This window comes from Esox lucius, chromosome 10 (assembly GCF_011004845.1).
Source record: "Esox lucius isolate fEsoLuc1 chromosome 10, fEsoLuc1.pri, whole genome shotgun sequence".
In the NCBI taxonomy this organism is placed as follows: domain Eukaryota; kingdom Metazoa; phylum Chordata; class Actinopteri; order Esociformes; family Esocidae; genus Esox; species Esox lucius.
The window spans coordinates 28,573,522-28,587,959 of NC_047578.1; the positions used below are offsets into that span (position 1 = coordinate 28,573,522).

The window sequence follows — 14,438 nt, forward strand, 5'->3', positions numbered from 1 at the left end:
AATCCCACCTGTCTTGCGAGAAACAAACCTTCATACATATGAAATCACCATATCAGTTCATTTTGGAAAATCTTAGATTGTAAGGAATGAAGTAAGTTTCCAATCTAGTGTCCTGTAGTTATTGTCTTCAGTTTTCTTTGTCTTGTATCAGTGATGTAGTTCCAATATCAGTTATTGCTGTCAGTGTGATGTGGAACCAGCAAATTGCCTGGTTGTCCTAACAAGTCAGTGTAGGTATATAGTGGAATAGTGAGTTTCAAAACTTCACTAATTCAAAATTAACACCACAACAGTGTCTTCCACTGTGTTGGGACAATGTGCCCTTTTCTAGTCAACTGGCCCGTGGTACTCTAACCTGTAATGCGGAGTCCTTCAGGTGGATTCTCCTCTCATCTTGCTGTCGATGATTCATCTAGAAATGGAGTGTGAAGCCAAGTGATCTGAACATGGCATCGTTCTGCCATATGAGTGGTCAGGAAGATTTTAAACAGATTTGACCAGTGTTATTGTAGAAATCCTTCTTGAACATGTTGCTGGTACTCACACACTCCGTTGTCTGTGTCCAGTCAGTAATGTGATGTATCATCAGAAAAGGGGTTGTGATGTCCCAATCTGTTGGAAGTATTAGTGTGGTTCAACAGTCCATCAGACTTTCATCCACTGGGTTCAACTCCTAACAATGAATAACTTCAAACAATAAAGACTCCTAACATTGTTCAACTCCTAACAATGAAGACAATAAATCAGTCCTGAAAACTTGAGGATCTCAGAAGTTCCATCATTAGAATGAAGCTTACACCCTATCAAGGCAAGTTTCCATAACAGTCTATGTCAAATTTCCTTTTCCATCTAGAACTGACTTGGTTGATGTTTGATTCCTTGTGCTATTTTTATGCCCAATAGCAACTAGCAGTGGAATAAGATTTGACTTTGCTTAGCCAAATCACAAATGGTTTGATCTATTCTATTCAGCCATTAACATTTTAGACCTTACATCAAACAAAACAATTACCAAACTGAACAATTAAAAACAAATTCTGTAAATGGAAGACATAACAGATGCCAGTGCTCCGTTATAACTATGCAAACAGAAGAAATGAGTTATTTCATCTAACTCCTCATAAGTACGATTTGATTTTCCTTGAGCTCTAAGCTCAACTCAATCCAATCATAATGTCCAATCATAATCAGTTATCATTTCATACATCCCCCCCTGCTTTCACTTCATTAAGCCAAAGGAAAGGGACACCATGAGTGAAAGCAGAACAATGACAAATAAGGCCACAGGAGGCGCCATCCTGAACCCGCACTGGCCATCATTACAGTACAAACATGAAAAATAAAGAATTGGTAGTAGGGCAGACATAGAATCCATTCAAGAAGGAGGTGGCTACTGTATATTCATCAAAACAAAGTGGAAATGTTAAAAACAAACATTAAAAAAGACATCAATGTGCAACATTGCTTGTGCTAAGAAATTATAAAGCATATAACCTATTAACACATTTCTCTAACATTTCTCTAACAATAGCTCTCAAATTTGACTTTACCTCCGTACCTCCACACAGGTCTGCGAAATTGGCTATCATGCATTTATAATATCCTGTAGTTTCATGGCACATGCCTGCAAAAAAAGTTTTGGCCCCTAGGGGATACGCTGCGCAACTATATTATAGGAGTGAAAAACTCCAGCCCATGTGCAGTGGTTTACCTGTTGCAACCACCAGGGCGATTGTATTAGCATAGCTACAGCACACAAATTTAGCAGGCCTATGGCCAAACTACCTCATGGCATACAAAAAGTGTCTTGATTAACCTCCTACATTTTAGGGAATTCACAAACTTAGATAGATTTTTTATTCCAAATAGTGGTGGTCAGCCAAACCCTAAACCACAACGTTTTTCTATCATTGTTGTATCATTGTTCAATCAGCAAAAATGGGGGATGACTTTAGGTCTCTACCCTCATTCAGTTGGATTCAAAACCATACATTACAACATTTAAGCTATATAGAGAAAAATATATTTAGCTTTCACTTAATGTTTGATTATCCCAAAACTGAATATGCTTGTTGGGGAAATTACCAGAGGTGAGACAGGTGAGAACACATTAGAATTTAACCCTTAGTAATAGGCTACTCTGATTTAATGGGAAAGGTTGGTAGAGGCCATCCCAGTGGGTCTGCCCCCTTACTGAACCCCAAAGCTTCACCCACATATGGTGAGCCATTAAAAAGGCCAAATGTTTTGTTTAAAGTATATGAAATTTAAATTCCCATACATTACAAATCTGACATTTTCCTATAGCAGATATGTTAGATTTCTCAGCTTAGCCGATATCTTTCGTTAACTGAAGATTTTGATTTAGTGTCCAAACCATCTAATACTGTTGGGGTTTGTAAAAATGTGCTTATCTTTATCTACACAGCAACTCAACATTAGGGTGGAAATCTTAAGAATGGCGATGTAGACAGAAAACAGATGTATGATGTCACTAAAATCAAGGTACAATAAGTAATCCAAAGGCCACTCAATGTAGGCCTTAAACACTTATATCAGTACCGTATTTGTTCATTTACCATTTACCATTTTAACTCCATTAACGAGTATCAGGCGTTGGTTTTAAAACTATTATCCCAGTTATTGTTGGTAAATACAAACAAGAGAAACTATATTATTTAACCAAACTCAATTCAGCATTTAAAATATAACAATATAACAACAATATAATAAAATTTTGTTGTGGGGAGTAAACTTGCTTTAGCTGTATTTTCCTCTTTCATAGGCTATAACTATATTGGATTCAATTGTCCCTCATGGGACACAGCGTCTCCTTAACGTTAAAGACCATGTGGATTCTTCATTCTACCACTTACAATACAATACACTCACCTAAAGGATTATTAGGAACACCATACTAATACTGTGTTTGACCCCCTTTCGCCTTCAGAACTGCCTTAATTCTACATGGCATTGACTCAACAAGGTGCTGAAAGCATTCTTTAGAAATGTTGGCCCATATTGATAGGATAGCATCTTGCAGTTGATGGAGATTTGTGGGATGCACATCCAGGGCACGAAGCTCCCGTTCCACCACATCCCAAAGATGCTCTATTGGGTTGAGATCTGGTGACTGTGGGGGGCCATTTCAGTACAGTGAACTCATTGTCATGTTCAAGAAACCAATTTGAAATGATTCGAGCTTTGTGACATGGTGCATTATCCTGCTGGAAGTAGCCATCAGAGGATGGGTACATGGTGGTCATAAAGGGATGGACATGGTCAGAAACAATGCTCAGGTAGGCCGTGGCATTTAAACGATGCCCAATTGGCACTAAGCGGCCTAAAGTGTGCCAAGAAAACATCCCCCACACCATTACACCACCACCACCAGCCTGCACAGTGGATCCATGTTCTCATTCTGTTTACGCCAAATTCTGACTCTACCATTTGAATGTCTCAACAGAAATCGAGACTCATCAGAACAGGCAACATTCTTCCAGTCTTCAACTGTCCAATTTTGGTGAGCTCGTGCAAATTGTAGCCTCTTTTTTCCTATTTGTAGTGGAGATGAGAGGTACCCGGTGGGGTCTTCTGCTGTTGTAGCCCATCCGCCTCAAGGTTGTGCGTGTTGTGGCTTCACAAATGCTTTGCTGCATACCTCGGTTGTAATGAGTGGTTATTTCAGTCAAAGTTGTTCTTCTATCAGCTTGAATCAGTTGGCCCATTCTCCTCTGACCTCTAGCATCAACAAGGCATTTTCGCCCACAGGACTACCGCATACTGGATGTTTTTTCCTTTTCACACCATTCTTTGTAAACCCTAGAAATGGTTGTGCATGAAAATCCCAGTAACTGAGCAGATTGTGAAATACTCAGACCGGCCTGTCAGGCACCAACAACCATGCCACGCTCAACATTGCTTAAATCACCTTTCTTTCCCATTCTGACATTCAATTTGGAGTTCAGGAGATTGTCTTGACCAGGACCACACCCCTAAATGCATTGAAGCAACTGTTGGGTGTTACTACGTGTAACACCCAACACAGGTCAGGAAGGAAGTCCCCCGGCAGTCTAGGACTTAAAACGTGAATGACGTTCAAGATGGTGGCCGACTGCCTCATTCTTGGCGATCTTGTGATGCGTGGAAAGAGGGGCAGGTGCAGCTGAGGACAGGATGGTGCTGTCTTCTTTGAGTCACCTGCAAAATTATCTTTAGAAACTGAATGAAACTGCTCACCATATGATGGTTTCTCCTTTATGGGTCGAACGATCCAGCCACCCTTACGAAACCGGGGGTAACAGACTGCATAGCGTGCCTCACCACTGTTTGTTCGGGCTACATCTCTGTCTCCATTGTTATTGAAGTGGAGGGCCGCTAAGAGAAGTCTGTAGGGAAAAGGTACACTTGAGTATTAGGTACGACAACTAAACCAATGTGGTGTGATACACCAGCAATACAATACATTCCAGCATAAGGTTAGTAAGGTTAAAAATGTTTCAAGAGGCGATGATTCGATTTCAGGATTTTTTCTACGGACAGTAGGCTATGTGATGCTGTTGTAATGAAAAATGTTTCCCCTTTTCAATTAGGTTTTGGCTGCTGTGTAAGACTGCATTAGCTGTAGCCATATTTATCCATTAACCTTCATCAACATTTACCTGCTGTACATTCCAAGAAAAAAGAAGTCGGTGTGCTTTGGCGCAAAGTTTAAAAAGAATGGAATTCAGGATTAAAGAATGGAATGCCTCCAAGGAAAATTTTTGGCGTTCCGGTGAGAGCTGTTGAATATCCTTCAGCAGGGCCTTTCTGGAAGCAACACTTTCCAACTTTATCGCAGCGGTTGATCCTGTATAAAAACAGTGCATTTTATAATTATTATTATTATTATTTTCAGCCACACTGGAAAAAGAAAAGAAAAATGCTAATTAATGCTGACAATTTGTGGACACAATAAAAATAAATATAGGTATTAATTGTTTTACTTGGAGTCATTGAGAGATTCCTGTATTGGCTCTTCTGAATTCTCATCAGATGACTCACTACTCATCTCCTCATCTGGGATACATGACAGATCAGAATGGTCCATGACATCAGAGGATGATTCATCCTCACATTGGACAGAACTGGGCAGTGGAGTTGATATTTGTTGAGTCCCCACACTAACCATTTCAGCCTTTACCTGAAGTGCTAAGATGAAAATAGATTCATGTTGAGAGTTGCACAACATCACAGTCAGTGGTCACAACGCATGCACAACCTAATACAGTCCAGTATGAAATGTGTTCTTCCTACCATTAGAAGTAATTTGTAAATGTTTAGGTGTCATATACAGCTAACGATAGATACAAGTTACACTACCTGATGAGCGTTGCAGACATTTGATGTTGCACTGTGACCCACGATGAAGCACTAATGGTCCAGGATCCTGTAGAGACAAGCCCTCTGTCTCTTCAAAATCTACAGTGCTAGGTGCATCTATCCCTTAATTACTGGTTGCACTCTCTGCCAAAATCTGAAAAACAGAGATTCAAAATCACTCACAAAAATAGGATACAAGCTTTGTTACCAATTGAATCAGTAATAATAATTTTAAAAAATTGAAATAAAACCAAAGCAGCTCTGACATGTCAAAACCTCTAGTGGCCAAATCTAGGAGATTTCAGTATATTGATTAATATATCAATTTTGACTTTTTAAATTACCAGAGAGTAGCCTACTGGGATACTGTCACGTTTAAAACGGGAATCAGCCAGGTAAATGAGGTTAAATGTTTTTATTTGCAGAATGGATCGGGAACCAGAGATAATGGTGAGCAGACAGAACGATGACAGTTGTAAATGACTTAGCTTGTCGGTGATCAAAGCCTCTCCTGCCAGGGAAGCGGATGGTGAACAGAAGCACACGGTAACTAGGTGGAAGAAGATCCGGAAACAGGCTATATCAGGACGGGAAATCTCTGTAAGCGTTCGGAAGGTAAGAGGTGAGAATGAGAGTCTATGTAGAGACGAGACCAGACGATGACTGAAAGGTGAGGGGGGTTTATCAAGGGTGAGCTGGTGATGGGATCCAGGTGGGGATGATTAGAATTCTGGTGATGGGGAACGAGTGGGTGGTGTTGCCGATGAGGGTGATTGAGGCATGGCGGATGGTGGAATCCTGACAGGTACCAAATCGGGCGGGAGAATGGTCTGAATTGAAATGCGGGGGAAACTGGAGTATTGAGCTAGCTAGCTGCCAACAGCATGCAGGGGAAACGGGGTGCTTGGGCTAGCTGCCTGCCAACAGATCATAGCTAGGTTAATAAAATGCGGGGTAAATGGGGGTGTTGGGTTAGCTGCCTGCCAACAGCTCATAGCTATAACTTTGTGCAAACTACATTGATGTCAAGGCAGTCAGCGCATTTAGGAACTTGCAGTCAGCGCATTTTTAATCCAGATGAGGGAATGGTTTCAGACACAATTTTAGCTTCTCCTGTCATCAAATCAACAGCTACCAAATGTTTGCTAATGCAATAGCCAAGCTAACATGTAGCTATGTTACTAGTTAGATGGTGGATTGCCCAATACATACACACACAAAACACTTCTTTATTCTGAAATGATTAGACTAAAACATTCCGAAAACAGCCAAATTAAGAGTTAAAAGAATTAAAAGTAAGACTTACTCTGCTAAGAGCTCTTTTTCGGTGCATGGAATTTCTGCAAGTGCTAGCACTTGGTCCTCCAGTCCTGCCCGCGCCAGGTTCAGGTGAAAGCTTTGATGGTGGTGGACTTGATTCCATTGAGTGCACCGAGGGAACAGCATCGGTAATCAGTCTCACATGGTCCTTACTCCGAAATCCCATACGAGACTCCAACAAATCTGAAATGGGCGCCACAAACGACCGAGTGTGTGGTGACCGATGCGGCAGTGAAGTCTGCTCTCTTCACTTGCACAAAACGCACCCAAAAACGAAATACCTTGCTTTTCCTAGAAGGAAAATGATGTACACTATTTCCAGACAGGCTGGAATTTGTGCAACACGCACAAACACAATCATTTACCATTATGACAAAAACTCTCCCTATATCTCGCTCACTCTCACCACTGTAGAGTGAGAAACGGAGCGGGAGCACAACCTATTGTTTGCCTCTGCCTACGTCATATGACACATTGCTAGCTGGAAAGGCATATTTCTGAGTGAGGCCATGATGGCGCCATTCCAAGCAGACACGCTGCGCTCTTAATCCTCAGACATCATCGTGATTTAAATGCAATAAGTGAGGAAAACGACTTTTCTCTTCTCATTTTACTAATGACATTAGGGATTAACATTAACTTTGCTTGAAATTCGGTCATATGGGCAAACGCAAAGCGAAACATCACTTTCAGACGAGCATGGAGAAAAATGGAAATATTGCTCCATCCCAACTCTTCGCTTCATGTCCCAATGATGCGATGCTGACAGATTTATCTAATGTTTCTACTGAGTCCGTCAAATTAGAGAAATCCTTAGCAACTCCTCTATCCTGCACTCCAGCTAAAAGCCCAGCTGCAAAAAAAGGAAAGATTACATCTCCTGACTCTGACTTTAATAAGTTTACCTCTATGGAGGAAACTGTGAGAAAGACTGATCAGGCCATGGCCTTCATGAAATAAACTGTTGAAAAACTACTTAAAGATACTGCTAAACACAACGGGAGAATTGTTGCGCTGGAAAAGAAGACCCTAGACCTGAGAGAGGAAAACAAACAACTCAAACTTCAACTGCTTGAGGCGAATAGTTATCGACGAAGATGGGGGCTGAGACTGCAGGGGATGAAGGAGGAAGCTCAACAGGAAAATACCCGAGGGTTTTCAAGATGGCGGCTTGAAGGGAGGTTGTGTGTAGTTGAGCGGTAGTGCTCCTTGATAAGTTTCCCTTCATTATAACTCGAATATTGTCATTTTAGCACGCTCATGTCTTGTACCTGCCATTATGAGTATAAATAACTACTTTTTGAGGCAGACAGAGAACATGCCACGTAAGAAAACGCCTATTGTTAACAGCTCTGACGAGGCCGACGAGCGAGCCGACGTTGCTAATGCGAGCTCGTCCGGGTCCCCGCTCTCTGACGCGGTTGCGGAGATTACAGCTAATATCTCTAAGCTTATTGATGAAAAAATTTATCCGATATCACAGCTGTTACAACTGCATCGTTCTGAACTAGACGAGCATAGTAAGCGGATCAATGAAGCGGAGATGAGGATTTCTGTAATGGAGGACGAGGTAACTCCGATCAAGGCCAAACTGCAGTCCCTTGAGAAACTCGTACATGACATGGGCGAACGGGCTGACGACCTTGAAAACAGAGGAAGGAGGAACAATATCCGTATTGTTGGATTACCTGAGGGCGTGGAGGGTGACAACCCAACACAGTTTTTTGAATCATGGCTCCCTAAGACTCTCTGTATTGCCTCGAAAGCGGGTCGTATAAAGCTAGAAAGAGCTCATCGATCACTCGCTCCTAAACCTTCTTCTACGCAGAGACCGCGACCCATCTTGGTGAGGTTCCACAACTTCCAAGACAAACAGCGAGTGTTAAATGCCGCGCGGGAGCTGGGGATCAAAGGCTCCCCTTTGAAATTTGGAGACAACACGATTATGTTTTTTCAAGATTTTTCTGCATCTGTCCTTCGCAAACGCAGGATGTTTGACGAAGTTAAGAAACGGCTAAAATCCTTCGGTGCGGAATACAGGCAGATTTACCCTGCTCTACTCAAAGTGAACATCCGTGGCTCGGTGAAGGTGTTTCAAGAACCGGCTGCAGTGGAGGCGTTCCTAGATTCGCTGGAAGTGGAGCCTGTCGGTGATACCTGACTGCCTGGTGTGCGCTGTGTACGCTCTTCAAGTGATCATACGCTGGTGCGGGTTTGGACATTGAGCATTTGATTATGGCATTGAAACGTGTGCTTATTGAAGTGCTTATCAAGTTCTACGGTCATTAATGGTGCAAGGCACTACCGCTCGACGTTCTGGTGGTGGACAATCTTTCGTTTCCTTTTGTCGTTCGGAGACCTCTTTCACTGGGACTCACGTTATGCAACGGGAGGTAAAGTGTGTAATTTCGTTAATGTTCAATATTACCTGTTCAAGTTTTCTTTGTAATTTTTTTTTTTTTTTTTTATTATTATTTTTTTTTATTTAATTTTTTTGGCTGCCACTTACACCATTCAAATTGTACATTTGGTCTACATTATGTATGATATACAATTGGAGTGATGAAGCTTAAAGTGTGTACGTGGAATGTTAATGGTATCCATACGCCTATTAAGAGAAGGAAAGTTTTAACCTTTTTAAAAAACGAGGGGGTACAATTCGCTTTATTGCAGGAAACCCATTTAAATGATCAGGAACATGTTAAGCTATCACAGAGGGGGTTTGGCCAGGTCTTTTTTTCATCTTTCACTTCTAGGAGCAGAGGCGTAGTTATTTTAGTTAAGAAAGGTATGCCATTCCAATTAGTGGATGTTGTCAAGGACGCAAGAGGGCGCTATTTAATTGTAAAGGGAGTATTATATGGGGAAGAAATAGCTTTTTTGAACATATATTGGCCCCCTGGCCATCCAAGTGATTTTCTGACTACAGCGTTTGCCAAATTAGCAGAGTGGGGAGTTAAAACACTGTTTATTGGGGGAGATTTTAATTGTCATTTATGTCCCATTATAGATAAATTCCCAACAGGTAAATCATTATCAACCCAGGCTAAAACTTTTAGGGCTCTCTGTGAAGATTTTGATTATGTAGATATCTGGAGAGCCTGCCACCCTGCAGAACAGGAGTATACCTTCTTTTCTAAAGTCCATAGCAGTTATTCTAGGATAGATTATTTATTTTCTCCAAAAAACATGCTACAGCATATAATGTCTTGCCATATAGGTAATATAGCTATATCCGACCATGCAGCAGTTTTTGCTGAATACTCCTTTGGGAACCAAAATATTACATCTAATATCTGGAGATTTCAACCATTCATTTTATCTGATAATAATTTTATATCATATTTTACAGAGGAGTTTAACTCTTTCATGACCATTAACTCTGCCTCAACTGAAGATTCATCTTTGCTATGGGAAACAGCCAAAGCTTTTTCTAGAGGTCTTATAATAGCATATACACTAAGTAAAAGACGCAGACAAGTCCAACAAAAAGAGATCCTAGAATCAAAGCTTAAGATTGCTGAGAGATTGTATGTTAAAAAACCAACCCCTGGTAAAATGAAGGAAATTTCAGCACTTAGATCTGCTTTAGATTCTCTTTTGACAAAGCAAGCAGAAATGAAGATTCGCTTCGCCAAACAGAAACTATATGAGCATGGGGATAAGGTGGGGAAATATTTAGCATTCTTAGCAAGGAAAAAATCTGACTCTCAATCTATTCTGTCCATTGTGGATAGTAGCGGTAAACGTTTTTTTGACAGTTTATCTATTAATAATACATTTAAAGAATGGTTCGAGAATTTATATAGGTCAGAATTAGAAGGGGATTTAACACAATCCACAGAGCATTTCTTCTCCACCCTCAATCTACCCAGTCTATCAGAAAATCAGGCCGCTTCCCTAAATACTCCTATATCTAAAAAGGAAGTTCTAGATGCCATAAAAAGTTTGCAACCTGGTAAAGCACCTGGCACAGATGGGCTTAGTACTGAATTTTATAAAGAATTTAGAGATTTATTAGTTGACCCTTTACTGAACATGCTCAATGAATCGTTTGTGAAAGGCCATTTGCCACGATCCATGAGAGAGGCGAATATATCTTTAATTTTGAAAAAAGGTAAACAAGTGGAAGACTGTTCGTCATACCGACCTATTTCATTACTTAATGTTGATCTAAAGATTCTTTCTAAAATATTAGCAACCCGTTTAGAACGCCTTCTCCCCACTCTAATAAAGGATGACCAAACAGGCTTTATTGTTGGACGCAACTCTGTCAATAACATGCGCCGCCTGTTGAACGTGATACAGTTTGCTAAGCAGCAGTCAGTAGATGGTCTTGTGATTTCGCTAGATGCGGAGAAGGCTTTCGATCGCATTGAATGGCCCTACTTATTTCATACATTGCGTAAATTCGGTCTCGGTGAGCACTTCATTAGGTGGATCAAATTATTATATAATGAACCTCTTAGTGCGGTGCTGACTAATGGATGCCGCTCCTCTGTATTCAGGGTTGGAAGGGGAACGAGACAAGGCTGCCCCTTATCCCCTCTCTTATTTGCGTTAATAATTGAACCGTTGGCAGAAGCAATAAGAACAAATAATGAAATTCGTGGTTTAACAATTGCAAATAATCAACACAAGATTGCCCTATATGCCGATGATATTTTGATATTCATGGTGAATCCCGATACCTCTACTCCAGCTCTTTTAGATACAATTGACAAATTCTGCTTTTTTCAGGATATAAAATTAACTATGACAAGTCAATGGCAATGCCTATAGGCAGCTTAAAACTAATACCCCAAACATTATCATACTTCCCGTTTAGATGGGCATTAATGTTATACCCTCCTTTGAACAGATGTATAAAGTAAACTTTCCTCCACTTTTTGAACGTATTCGGTTAGATTTAGAAAGGTGGAATGCCCTTCCTGTTTCTTGGTTGGGACGGATCTCCCTCCTGAAGATGAATATTCTTCCAAGATTACTTTACCCCATCCAAATGATTCCAATAAACTATGCCCATAAGATTGTTAAGAATTTGAATGGTTGGTTTAGTTCTTTTATATGGGCAAAAAAAAAAAGCACGTATAAAACTTTCAACTTTAATGCTTCCATCTTCGGTAGGGGGTCTTGACCTTCCAGATATACGGAGATATCAGCTAAGTGTTCACTTGCGCTATATCTCTGACTGGATACATAGAGGGTCTAGTACAGTGTGGTTTGATATTGAAAGCTCACTTAGTAAACTTCCTTTAGTAAATTTGCTTTTTCTTAAAAAGTTGAAGTCCTTGAAAGTTGCTTGTAGTAACCCCATCACAATTAATGCTGTCAAGGCATGGAAAGTTATCAAGCTTCTGGAGGGTTGATCCTTAATTACCTCAACTTTAACTCCTATTTGTGATAACTATGACTTCTTGCCAGGGACTGTAGACCAACGTTTTCAAGTTTGGGCACATAAAGGTCTCAATACTTTACAGGATCTATTTGAGGGGGACACTTTAATGTCATTTGACCAATTAACCACCAAGTACAGTATCCCACGACAGGATTTTTTTCGTTATTTACAGTTGAGAGACTTTGTGAATAAGGACACTATTTTGCTCACAAATCAAGGCAACTTTTTTCACAAATGAACAGTTCTACAAGTTCCTTTTATAAGGTTCTCAAGGACTGTGGATCTTCAAATACGGATTTATTGAGGAGGACATGGGAAAGGACACTTGATGTACAAATCACAGACGACCAATGGGAGGAGGCATGGAAGAATGCAGGGACTTTAAGCATATGTAACAGGGTAAAAGCAATGCAGTTGAAAATCTTGCACAGAGCTCATATTTCTCCTTCGCGGAGGCACAAGTTTAAAGAAGACTGCTCGCCAATGTGCCCGAAATGTAAAACAGAAGAAGGAGATCTTATTCACTGTTTCTGGTCTTGCAGGGAGATTCAGAAGTTTTGGGTCATGGTTGAACAAGAACTTAATGCTATATTATCTATTAATATTGGCTACAGTCCAAAACACATGCTGCTTGGAATATACGACGACATGGTTTTAGACGAAAATAAAAAGTCACTCTGTAAGTTCCTAACATTCTGTGCAAGGAAATGTATTCTTTTGAACTGGATAGTTGATAAAGCCCCTCCGAAGTCAATGTGGCACAGGGTTATAATAGAATATGTGTCATTAGATTATTTAACCTGTGCGTCTTATAATAAAGTTATCCTATTTTATAGAAGGTGGGACCCATTCCTGACATATATGGGATTGGATATATCCTCTATTCTCATTAGAGGGTTTGTTTGATGAGACTTAAGTTTGTAGCACATTGGTGCAAGGAAAGAAGAGAGGGGAGGAAAGGGAAAAAGGAGGAAGGGAAAGAAGAAAAAAAAAAAGAAAGTGTAAGATAGATTGTCTGTAGGATTATACAACTGATGTACAGTGGTAAGCCAAATATATATATATATATTATTTATTTTTTTCTCTTTTCTCTGTTCTGTTTGGTGTACATTTTGGTCTGTTTAAAATGTTTGAAAATTAATAAATATATTTAAAAAAAAAAAAAAACAGGAAAATACCCGGGATCTGGTGATCGACATTCTTGGCAAGATCTCTCCGAAAATTGCTGGAAAGCTACCGGAGGTGGTGGATTCCGTGCTAAAAAAAGTTAATGTTGACATTTAGTCAACACTGAGTGAAAATGGACACACACTGATAGTTGTTTGAAGTTTGTTGGACATTTCATAGTCCCTAACAACTTACATTGTGGTTGTATTAATATTTGTTGACATCGTGTTGCATGTAAGATCCCGGTGGGTCTATTCATCTCTTTGTTACGAGAAGTTTAACCAAATTTAGGAGATCTTTTCTTTTTCACTGTTCAATTTGTTGGATGACAGTTTTTAATTTTAGATCTTATTTCTCTTAATGTTAGAGGACTGAGGGACATCGATAAAAGGAAGGCAGTCTTTCTTTTCGTTAAACAAAGCGAGGATCTAATTGTTTTGTTTCAAGAAACTCACTCTTGTGATAATGATTTAAAGTTTTGGAACTCTCAGTGGGGTGATTCTGCTTTTTTTTGTCATGGAACAAACCATTCTGCAGAGGTCGCTATTTTCCTCAATAAATTAAAAGGAGATATAGTGGAAAGAATTTATTCTGGTGAAGGGAGTTGGATTATAATAATTGTAAATATGGACAATACGAAATTTGAAGATGAGATGGAGACGATACAAAATTTATAATTTGCAATGTTTACGGTCATAACAAAAACGTCTTAAATGTCTCTATGTTTAAGAAACTTAGTTTGATACTTACAAATCTAAAAAGTAAACACACAGATGCTTATGTATTATTAGGAGGAGACTTTAACAAAGCCCCCAATGACTCTGTGGATAGATTCCCCCCAAAGAACAGTACATCGAATGTTTTTGATTTGCTTTGTGACGATTTACAGGTCACTGATGTTTGGCGCTTTTTACATCCTCATGATAAGGAATACACCTGGACAAATAATGTTCTTACTCGTAAATCACGAATAGATTTTTGGCTCCTTTCTACTAATGCTGTTCATTTTGTTTTGGATACTTTGATTACTTATGCACCTTTATCAGATCACAATTTAATCTCAATTTCTTCAATTGGCGATAAAGAATTTGTGGTTATTGGAAATTTAATAATAAGTTACTTTCAGATGCAAAATTTGCAGACTGTGTTAAAAACACTGCTTCAATCCTGGACGATGAATATGAGCCATATC

The 14,438-nt window shown here is 39.7% G+C and overlaps 1 long non-coding RNA gene across 1 annotated transcript; it reads right to left on the reverse strand.

Annotated features, from left to right (window-relative positions):
- Window positions 1-579: 579 nt before the first annotated feature.
- LOC109615435 lies at window positions 580-7,360 on the reverse strand. Its single transcript, XR_002196425.2, has 6 exons — window positions 6,668-7,360; window positions 5,362-5,959; window positions 4,986-5,190; window positions 4,662-4,849; window positions 4,240-4,388; window positions 580-612 (listed from the first exon to the last, which is right to left on the reverse strand). It is a non-coding gene; the product is annotated as an uncharacterized LOC109615435 (long non-coding RNA).
- Window positions 7,361-14,438: the final 7,078 nt, after the last annotated feature.